A 12,518-nucleotide genomic window follows, 5' to 3' on the forward strand; every position below is an offset into this window, starting at 1 on the left:
AATCACTAGATTTAAGTAGGTGCCCTACATTATGTGGTATGTTATACTGCATGTGATCAAATGGGCTAAATAAATAATATGCAGAAAAACACTTTTTCCCTTGTTTCACAAATTATTTAATTTTTTTTTGACCCAGCTTCTGGATTATTAGCCCTTTGAAGGTTACTGGCCCCATTGCCTGGGGATTCTTGCAAAGACGCTATTGTGCAGAATGTTATTAACATAAGCGAAGCAATGAACTGACCAGTAGTAGTAGAAGTAGCAGCTTTTTTCATCCGTAGATTTCTTTTTACAAGGATGTAGGACATGTCAAAGTATTTACAAATTTAGATCAATTTAAAATAAGCTAATTAGTGTACACATATATTTACAGACTTCTAGTTACAGACAATCATTAGAGTTACTCCTGGTATACAATATTTTTTTTTTTTTTTTACAAATAACTTATTAAATAATGTAATGACACACTGTTCACTCATCTCAGTATCAGTCGCTGCACACACTATACACACATTGTTTCATAAAACACACACACACACACACACACACACTGGTGATCTCCAGGCCATTTTCTCTACTGCAACTTCCCATTTCCTATCCTGAGAAACTGAGTCAGCATCCATCCATAATGAGTGAGATGTTGAGCTCAGAAAGAGGAAGAGGTGTTAGTATTGTGCTATGCATAGCTTGGGGTTAAGTATTTCTTGAAAGAAAAAAAAACATAAAGTGAAGGTGTTATGTAGAATGTTGGATATTTTCTAATCATTATTATTATTTATTTGTATAACTTTTTTTATCAAACCCTACTCTGTTTTAGCTAAGTAGGCGTAATCCTTCAATGTATCAAATGTATTGCATAAAAGGAACTTTTTAGCTGTCTTTTTAAATAAGTGTATTTTTGCAATTTCTTTAGTCTCTTTTGGTAATTTATTGTACAGTTTTATTCCTTGGTCGAAAATGCTGTTTTGAGTTTTATTTTTATTTTTGCTAGGTAAACGAAAGTTGAGTCTATCTCTTGTTGCTTGGTCATGGACAGAGCTGTTTGTGCAGTAATTACCAATGTTATTTTTTTATGTGCGCAACTGAGTGTTTTGAACAGATCTTTACAATGAGCTTGACTGGTATTTTAGGTTATTATTCTTATGGTTCTTTTCTGAAATTTGAAAATTGTGCTCATATTTTGTGCATTTGTTCCCCAAAAAAGAATGCTATAGCTAAGAATTGAGTGTACATGTGTATAATATGTAACTAAAAGACACTGCATGTTACACTCTGATGATAGGATTTGTAAGAGCATAACATGATGATGACATTCTGTTTGCAAGTACCTTTGTGTGTTCACACCACTTCAACTGAGAATCAATATTCATTCCTAGAAATTTTGCATTCGTTACACAGTCTATAGAGGTGCCATTTACATTTCATTTAACTTTGACTTTTTTCCTCTTCAAACTGAAATTCATGGCATTAGTTTTCTTTGTGTTCAATGTCACTTTATAGCTTGTTTGCCAATCATAAACTTCCTTGAGAGTTTCATTTGCTTTCTCGGCAAGGAGTTCTCTTGTTTTCTCAGTGACTATAATATTGCTGTCATCAGTGAAGAGAATGTTTTCACCATGAGTAACACTACTGGGAAAGTCATTGATGTATATCGGGAACAGTATTGGTCCTAATATGCTACCTTGTGGAACCCCTATATTAATGTATTTTGGTTCTGATAAGTGTTTTACTGAATGTTTAGATCTATTTTAAGTATGTGTTATCTCTACTCTTTGTAGCCTATCTGTTAGGTATGATCGAAACCAGTCATTAGCTACCCCTCTTATTCCTAATGCTTCTAATTTATTTAATAGAATCTTGTGGTTGAATGTATCAAATGCATTATAAAGATCCAAAAATATGCCTGTGACACACTCATCTTTACCAAGATCATCACACGTACAACTTTTGTGAATTCTACTACGGCTGACGCCATATTTTTGCCACTTCGGAAACCAAACTGTGATTCACTGATTATTTTTGAGAATTGTGACAGCAAGGAAATGGGCTGGTAATTTTCTATGTCTGCTGCATTACCTTTCTTAAGCAAAGGTACAACTCTTGCCTGTTTTAACTGCTCTGGAAATGTACCTGATGTGAAGGATTCATTTATTATATTTGTTAAGGAGCCTTGTATAATCCCTATGCATTGTTTCAGTACACACATTGGTACTTCATCTGAGCCTATGGACTTTTTATTTTTCTGTTTTTGAACAGTTTTATTGACTTCATTCTCTGTGGTTGGAAGTAACATCATTGTATTTAGTGCAACATTATTTACAGGTGTTATATTTGTTTGGGGGAATTTTTGCTGTAACGTCTCTGCAATACTTGAAAAAATGCTCATTTACATAGTTTGCTAAGTATTGTGGATCACTTATTACCTTATCCTTCTCCCTTAGCAGTATGTTATTCTGCGTTTGTTTGCCTCTCCCCGTTTCCTTTTTTATAACATCCCAGACTGCTTGGCTTTTGTTCTCTGCATTATATATTATTTTGTCATTAAATGACTTTGTTGCAGCAGTCAGCACCTTCCTATAGATCTTTTTCTATCTATAATAGAAATTTAAGAATTCTGGATCATTGTGAATCTTTTTCATGGAAGTGAGGGGTTTAAGTGTTTGGGAGGACTTCTTAATACCTGCTGTTATCCAATCTGTTTTTGTGAGATGTTGATACAGACATGCATACTTTTGGAAATGCCTTTTCAAAGTTCAATTTAAACAATGTGGAGAATTTAGAGAATTTCATATTCACATTGGTTTCCTTATACACTTCATCCCAGCTTTGTTTTTCTAGTTCTTTTGAAAAATCTGTTATTTTGATTTCTGATAGATGTCGTTTGTACGCTTGTAGTTTAGGGAATGATTTGATGCCTGATTTTACTGTTGTTATTTGACAGAGATGGTCTGATAGTCCGAGATCTTTTACAGCTACATCACATTTTTCCCTGCCCATATTTGTGGCCAAATGGTCAATTACTGATGAAGTCATTGTAGTAACCCTTGTTGCATTATTGACGAATAGGGACATGCCAGAACTTCGCAGGATGTTTATGAAAGTGCTGCTGGATTCATTTATGATATTAGTGTTGATGTTAATGTCCCCACACAGAATTATGTCGACCTGTGTACTTCAGACTTTATCTAGAACTTCTGTTAACTTATTGAAAAAAGTGTCCACACGATCACTGGGAGATGTATACACACACAAAATGATTAATTTCTTGGTGATATCAAGCCCTGTTAATTCAATAGCTGATATTTCAAAGTGTTTGTCTTCACCTACTGTACTGAGGTCATTTTTTGATTTGAACTGTGTTCCTTTTCTGGTATAAATGCATGATCCTCCACCCGTTGAAGTAGTTCTTCAGTAAGAGTTTGCCTTTTCATACAATGAGAATGCTACATGTTGGATTTCTGTGTCTCCACCAGTGCTCAGTAATACAAACTGCCGTGCAGTTCGAAGATTGGAGCCCATCTTCTAGTAGTTGTATTTTATTTTTTATTGATTGTATGTTTCAACGGAGGATTGTTAAGTCTGTGAAATGCCCCATGTTACTCTTTCCAATGGTTTGTTTTTCTCTGTGACATCTGGTATATGTGATATTTGAGGTGTAAAAATCTGTCTTGTGAGTGATTGTTTCACTATTTTTTAAAGTGCTGGGGGATCCTGTTGTCTGGATTTATCCTAAAAAAGACCTACTTTTCCTACCTATGACAACAGGTATTTGACCATGTGTGGCCTGAGATCCACCACCTATAGTTTCATGAATCAGCTGTATCAATCTTCCCTTCCCAGTCCTGTTTAGGTGTAGGCCATGCCTAGTGAAACCTCATCTGTTGATAGTCCCGATGGGAAAGAAATTAACTGCTAAAACTAAATACACAAAATAATATATTAGCAATCGAGAACTTCTAAATAAATTACCAGTAAATCCATTTATAATGTGGCACAACTTAACAAAGATGGATTACTTAAGATTTGCAGTATGAAGGAGTGAAGAATAACTGAAGTACGTTTGTTCGATGCATAGCTATTTAGGATGTTTCTTATGCCAGAGCATCTGCCAAAATACTGAAATAAGTGACAAAGAGTTGTTTTTATTGTTTAATGATATTTCACTAAGTTCCCCGAGTGAAATGAACATAAATCATAAGTAAACTAATCATGTAAAAAATATAAAAAGTGAAGGAACATAAGGGTTTAATGCTTCATCAATAACATTATCAGAGACATAGAACATGCTCAGATAGGGGAAAGAAATGGTCATGTTCTTTTCAGAGCTAGCATCCCAGGTTTTGCCTTAAATCGAGTTAAGGAACACATCGGAAATCTAAATCTGTTTTCCTGATTGGTATGTGAACCTGCACCCTCCTAGTTGTGAATCCAATGTTTTACCCCCGTGCAGCCTCACTCAGTTACATATGTAAAAGTAATATGTCAGTCAGGAGCTGATATGTCATTAAAAATTATAGTAATGTTGTGCAACTGAGTTTTTTATTCCTGTAGGAAGTGTTTACTAACATTTTACATTAAGGCAAAACTTATAATGCTTAAAAATGATCTTTTGTTTTTCTATAGGTTTGTTTATAAATAAATAAATCTTCTGCTACCTGTCACGATTTTTCTTTATTTTACTATTCGCACGACGCGTTTCGAGAAATAATTCCCATTTTCAAGTGCGCTTTTTTTTATGCGTGTTAAGCCATTTCTTTTGATGTTGTCAGTGTGTGTGAGTCTGCCTCATTTTGTTGACTTTTAAGTTTTCTAATGGTCCATTTGTGTAGTGTCTCACACACACTTAACATCACACACAACTTGTACACTTTACACATCGAAAATATCTTATATAAGATATTTTCGATGTGTAAAGTGTACAAGTTGTGTGTGATGGTAAGTGTGTGTGAGACTCTACACAAGACTCACACACACAAAATCGTGACTGGTAGCAGAAGATTTATTTATTTATAAACAAACCTATTGTATCTACAGTCGCAGGCTCTCAAAAAACCATTTATAATGGATCAAATCAGTTTTTGTTTTTCTCTTCAAATTTTTCCATTAATAATTGCATCTATTCAACATAATAGCACTAACCTCGGTGCATGATTCTGGTCCTTGCTAGAGCTCAACATCGTTTCTAGTGCAGAAGAAATCACTCACAGTGGTACACCTTTGTTTCTTACAATCAGATGAGATGTGTAATTTCTATGAGGTAATTGAAGCATTTCCCTTAGACCCTGAGGACGTCCAAAAGGAAGTACAAAACAAAGCAAAAATAAGGTAAAACATATGAGAAAAGTTGAAAATGGTAATACTGAACTAGTGAAACTTTTGAAGCTTACTTTGTTTTCCTGTAAAAGATTCAAGTCCTTTCTATCCATTATCTGTTTTTCCTTTTTCTGCTTTGTAAATTTGCAGTATCTTCACAAAGACATACCACACTTGACAACCACTACTGATTAATCTGAAGATTTATATTTTGCCATTTAATGTTAAAGCGGAGAGGCCAGACTGACAGTATCCAGTTTTTTTTCCATAGGCAAAAAATTTTCATTAGTGTAATCATGTTGGGAAAGTTTATAATGTTTTATAACATACACAAAATCTTCATCTTTTTTATTTAATTATACTCTGTTAAATGCTAGCTTAAGCACTCATAAATATTTGGCTTCTGAAAGATGCTATTACACACATCAAAAAAAGTTTTGCATCACCTCAGTTCCGGAACATGTACAGAAAATTGGATTAGAGATCAACATAAACATCATTTCTGCCCTTTTTTGTGCTCATGAAAATCACACATTCCTTGTTGTACCACCATACAGTGAGACCTTCAGAGGTGGTGATCCAGATTGCTGTACACACTGGTACTTCTAATACCCAGTAACATGTCCTCTTGCATTGACGCATGCCTGTATTTGTCGTGGCATACTAAACACACGTTCATCAAGTCACTGTTGGTCCAGATTGTCCCACTCCTCAATGGTGATTTGGCGTAGATCCCTCAGAGTGGTTGGTGGGTCACGTCATCCATAAACAGCCCTTTTCAATCTATCCCAGGCAAATTCGATAGGGTTCATGTCTGGAGAACATGCTGGCCACCCTAGTCGAGTGATGCCGGTATCCTGAAGGAAGTCATTCACAAGATGTGCTTGATGAGGGTGCGAATTGTCATCTATGAAGACGAATGCCTCGCCAATATGCTGCGATATGGTTGTACTATTGATTGGAGGATGGCCTTCACGTATTGTACAGCTATTCTGGTGCCTTCCATGACCACCAGCAGTGTATGTTGGTCCCACGTAATGTCACCCGAATAAAGCAGGGAACCTCCACCTTGCTGCACTCGCTGGACAGTGTGCCTAAGGCGTTCAGCCTGACCGGGTTGCCTCCAAACATGTCTCCGACGATTATTTGATTGAAGGCATATGCGACACTCGTCAGTGAAGAGAAAGTGATGATGCCAATACTGAGCAGTCCATTCGGCATGTTGTAGGGCCAATCTGTACTGCACTGCATGGTATCATGGTTGCAGAGACGCAACATTGTGGTGTTGCTGTCAGGGTTCCTCTGACCCATAATCCACAGGTAGGAGTCATCCACTGTAGTAGTAGCCTTTGGGCAGTCTGAGCAAGGCATGTCATCGACAGTTCCTGTCTCTCTGTATCAAATCCATGTCCGAACAACATAGTTTTGGTTCACTCCGAGACGCCTGGACACTTCTCTTGTTGAGAGCCCTTCCTGGCACGAAGTAACAATGTAGACACGATCAAACCGCAGTATTGACTGTCTACTACAGACAACATGAGCTGCGTACCTCCTTCCTGGTGGAATGATTGGAACTGATCAGCTGTCGGACTCCCTCCGTCTAATAGGTGCTGCTCATGCATCGTTGTTTACAACTTTGGGCGAGTTTAGTGACACCTCTGAACAGTCAGAGGGACTGTGTCTGATACAATATCCACAGTCAATGTCTCTCTTCAGGAGTTCTGGGAACCGGGGTGATGCAAAACTTTTTTTATTGTGTGTATTTAACTAGTTTCATTCGTTACTTTTTGCTTGGGCCAGCTTAGTCCCCAACATATTTGTGATCTGGAACCTCAGCTTTATTATTACTACTGGAAACTCTTGTTTGGATCTCAGGGTTTCCACAAAGGTTTTGCTATAGCACAATATTTCTGAGCCTTTCTTGTACATCTACTTCATTAACACAAGTTATGTCATTGTTATCCCTCTGTCTTGACTTCTCTTTTAAATATTCACTTACTTTTACAGAAAAATCTTTAAATTCTTCTTTAGTTTCCTCTGCTGTTCTCCATTTCCTCTACATGTACTGGTCATTGAGCTTCTCATCTCAAGATTGAACTACCATGTGTTTTATCCTTCAATAAAGGCCTTATCCATTTCAATTTCCCTCCTATTTTTATCCTTCTCCTTGTATCACTCCTCTCCTTTCCTTCTCAGCCCCATAGCCTGTAATCCCTATTATTCCTCAGTATTATCTTGTCCTATTTTCTCTCTTCTCTTTGCTTACTTTCCCACTTTTCATTTTTCGTTTCATATTTATTCCTTTCCTTCTTCAAGCATAATTTTTATTGTCCAGGAGAACATATGCTAAATAATTAACTGTCTTTCCAATTTTTTTCCTTCAGTGCATCCCAAAACTCAACCAACTGTAGTAGACACAAAATCTCGTAGTACTTATTTGTAAATTTCTCTTGTAAAGCTCTGGCAAAAATTCATCAGCTTACATCACTAAAGTGAGCCAACTCAAAACCATGCCCAAGAATATTATTCAAAACTCCACCACTCTAGGCTAACGCAATTATATTGCTGAGTTTTATTCAGTATACAGCTGACTGTGAACTCCTCCACTTGTTGGGCATGATTGGGGTGGCTGTTCTCCTGGAAAACTTAGAATTCTCGGTGAATTACACTTTACCTGGAAAAATCAAGGAAATCTCAGAGAATTTCAGGAAGTTTGTTAAATCATGGGGAATTCTGTGTTTTTATCGTAACATTGGAGTTTAACTTTATTGAGCTTTATAAATCAAAAATTGTAAGATACTCATGTTAATTTCTCAGGAACTTCTTATGACATCATCTTTCTCCACATATCCAAGTTTGAGTAGCCTTCCTGATGATGTTCTGCATAGAGGTTCCAGCCTTAGCTTGTCATTTGTGATGTCTTAACATTCCACTAAGTCTTACATGTATCTGTGGCTACATTACATGTGCTGGTAGAATATACAACACATGCCGATTTATGTGCTCTACTACACTATTGATTAGTTTATGAAATGTTTGTCAATGGACTAGAATCAATCATTGACACTTGTACACTACACAATGGTCTTGACAAGGGTCATCAGTCTTGCTTTAAGACAAGATTAAAACAGTCATTACTTCTATGCTAAAATGATATAAGCTCTGAATGCAATCTAATTGTACTTGAAAAAAATCGAAGGCCCCACCTGTACACTACTAATGTCACTGTACCATTACCATGTTATTTTCTGTGATTTTATTAATTTATCCAGGTTAACCTCACAATGGTGTAGGATTTCTCATCATAATACAATGAAAACAGACAATTCAAAATATACTTACACATAGAGTATACAGGGTGGTCAGAAACAGTCTGGAAACCTTGTAAAGGTGTTGCAGGATAGGTCATGCTGAGAAGTAATTGTTAAGAAAAAATTCAATTGTTGCACCATTTTCCAGTTAATTAGCATTGAAGTCATCCAGTCAGGCTGTTGCATGTGCAAATTCAAGTGGCCTGCCAGATACAGTTAGTGACAGTTGTCTCATAGCGTACATGAAAGGACACGAGGCCGGCCACTGTGACCAAGCGGTTCTAGGCCCTTCAGTCTGGAACCGCGCAACCGCTATGGTCGCAGGTTCAAATCCTGCCTCAGACATGGATGTGTGTGATGTCCTTAGGATAGTTAGGTTTAAGTAGTTCTAAGTCTAGGGGATTGATGACCTCAGATGTTAAGTTCCATAGTGCTTAGAGCCATTTGAACCATTTTTTGAAAGCACACGAGACTGAGCCATTGGCTCGGGTTTGATCCTTACTGCTGTCCCATGTCTAAATTTTTCTACCACTCTCTTGTGTGGTTTTAGAAAACCAACAAAGAACACATTTGGTGACACCATCTCTGGCAGGCCACCTGAATTTGCACACACAATGGCCTGATTGGCTAACTTTAATACTAATTAACTCGGAAGTGATGCAAAGTATTGATTCTTTTTCTTAACAGTTGTTTCTCAGCACAGACTACCCTGAAACGCAACAAGCTTTTCAGACTGTTTCTGATCACCGTATATAAGCTTTTTTTTTGCAAGGATAGAGCAGATGATCAACCACGGCATTGCTAAAGGAAACATCCCAGCATCTGCCTGAAATGATTTACAAAAATCACAGAAAAGTTTAATCAGGAAGGTCGGACAGAGCAAATTCTGTCCTCTTGTGGTACAGGAAATGTTGGGAGTGGAAATGTGGCTAGTAATTGTGTGGCCATAAGCATTTAAAAAGTTTAAACACATTTACTAATAACTTATTTAAACAAATCAGAGCACATGAGCAAGATAAAAACACAAGAAAAAAATTACCATCACTCAAAAAAAAAAAAAAAAAAAAAAAAAAAAAAAAAAAAAAAAAAAAAAAAAAATATATGCACATTAACTTACTATCTTACATAACATGCTAACACAGTAAAATTCCTACCTCTCAAGGTAAATGTAGCTTTGCAAGAACACAGAGGGCCAAAACAGTGTACAGCCAAACCACTAATATCTATACAAGCAGGAAGCAATGAAAAGAATATAAAATAGCAAGGCTCTAGTTCAGGACACAATAGTCAAAAATAACCAACTAGAGCTGACACATGAAAGCCCTGAAATTAATACAATTTCAGCTAATCAACAAGATATAGTAGTAAATAGACAATTAAATCACACAGGACCAGCCTTCAAAGTCCTGGCAAGAGATAAAGTAAATTGGGTGAGTAATACCAAACAAGGCCAACAGTTGATACGTTACGAAAGTTAAACAACCAAAGACAACTGATAATAAAACAAAGTGTACCCTCAAGGTCTAATTTACATAGAATATACTGAAACTTATTTTCGGATAGCAACACCTGTTCACTGGCATTCAAGAGTACACATCACACTTAACTTCTGCTTGTCTCTCATCATGACATTTTGTGCAGTTAAGAGGCCAGATACTGTCCTATCACTGTTAACAGGAACCAATGCCTGTTATTGATAAGAAGTCCCTGCTAGCCCATGCCCAGATCCCCCAAAGCTGCTCCACTGCTGGCCACACCAACTTGCTACTCTGTCTCCACAGCCAATGCCGCTGCCCCCCCCCCCCCCTCCCCCCTCCTTGCCAGTTGATAACTTGTTGTGCTTCCTCAGTGGTTCCGTGCAGACTATCATCTCCTTTAGCTCCCAGTCTCCACCATGACATTGGCTGCTCATTTTCCAGACACACTGGGCCCTATCAACAGTTGCCAGCAGACACTTGCCACCCAGGTGCCCCTGCTTGCTAGCCAACTCCCTGATCCAGCTGCTCCAGCATATAAACAAGACTCGCCACCTAGGTGCCACTACTTGCCAGCCAACTCCCTGATCCAGCTGCTTCAGGATGTAAAGAAGACTGGATAGCATGCCGTCCATGACCCAGAGCAGGACACAAAGTCTTGTCCTGCCACTACTGCCCGCGGCCCTCAATGCTGATTTTAATGTGTTTGCCACTTCCTTGTTCCACATCGGACTGCTCTCCATTGTCATTCACAGCCATTCGTCACCTCACTGCGGTGCAGTGTTTGGCTATTTTGTAGTCTCACAAACATGCTTCCATTGTAGGAACTGCCACCAACCGCCAAGTGAAGTGCAACTTCAACTATACCATGAATCACTATTACACACCACACTCTTGAATTTGAGATCAGTCTATGAACAACTGCACTGCCTCATTCAGTTGCTTCCTCATGTACAATGCTATTTTTATTATACACAGTTTGCACCAGATAAATTATAATAATAAAAAAAAAAACAGTTTATCTGTGGACACCGACAAGTGGCTCCTGGACCACAAACAAGCTGCTGTACCCCCTACACTCTGTAAAGGGACATTCTCCTCTAGCATTAGTTTTCCTCAACAGTAGTAGTCGATACCAGTAATATTTTTCATATTTTGGACATGTCAATATTGTCTCAGCTGTTTTTCTGAAAAATTTAATATAATTTTATACACAATATGTAATATTTCAAGCTTAAATTTATGGAAAGGAATTAGTTTATTTTCGTTGTTACAATCTATATGTTCTAGCTCTAATTGCACAGTTAAGTTTTGTTTTTAGAAACATTTGAAATTATGAAATATTTGGCACACTTAAAATTCCTATTATTAATTATGCAGTCTAGTACTGTTTAATATGTTTATTTCTAGATTCATTTATAAAATAATAAGCTAAACTAATAGAAATTCATTTGTGAAGAAAAACTATAAAGCCTTTGGAATATTTTTATTACCACAGAGTGAAGTAGTAGATTCAGCGCGCCTCTTATATGATTAGATGTATTTTTGTATTTTAGACGAACAACGTAATTTTGTTGTTGTTAATGTGAATATTCAAAAGACAGTGTGATATAGTAAAATATGAGACAATAAATTATCGTAAAAACAAAATTCTGCAACGACATTCTTCAAAATTACTTAGATCAATTGAACCATGAGAACCTAAAATCTGAGAATTTCAGCTTCATGAATCTGCCCCCTAGGCATGGATAACTGGAACTAACTGTGCAAGAAAAGATAAGTAGAAGGGAGTGCTAGATTACATCTCCCACCAGTCTGTTGAGACTACAGTCACCAGGATGTTTTCATGTCCAACACTCAGCCAGTCAAGAAAACTGAGTCAACAACCTTCCATGATGAATCAGATGTTGAGGTCAGGAGAATGACCAAACATTACTGTCATGCACTATAGTTCTTGGCACATAATTTCCTTGTAAAAGCATTACATTGTGATCATGTAATGTGACATGGTTTTGTAGTTGTTCCCTTTCGTTATCAGTACCTACTCTGAGTAATCTTTAATTGTGTAATGTGTTATTTATGAAGAACATTTTAGCTGCCTTTCTGAACAGGGGCATGTCAGTAATCTTTTTCATCTCCTTGGCCAATTTATTATACAGATTTATTCCTTGCTAGAAATGCTATTTTATTACAGACTAGGATATTCCTGTCATTTGTAAAGAGAGTCCGCAGCTCGTGGTCGTGCGGTAGCGTTCTCGCTTCCCACGCCCTGGTTCCCGGGTTCGATTCCCGGCGGGGTCGGGGATTTTCTCTGCCTCGTGATGACTGGGTGTTGTGTGATGTCCTTAGGTTAGTTAGGTTTAAGTAGTTCTAAGTTCTAGGGGACTGATGACCATAGATGTTAAGTCCCATAGTGCTC

Source organism: Schistocerca americana, chromosome 2, assembly GCF_021461395.2.
Source record: "Schistocerca americana isolate TAMUIC-IGC-003095 chromosome 2, iqSchAmer2.1, whole genome shotgun sequence".
In the NCBI taxonomy this organism is placed as follows: domain Eukaryota; kingdom Metazoa; phylum Arthropoda; class Insecta; order Orthoptera; family Acrididae; genus Schistocerca; species Schistocerca americana.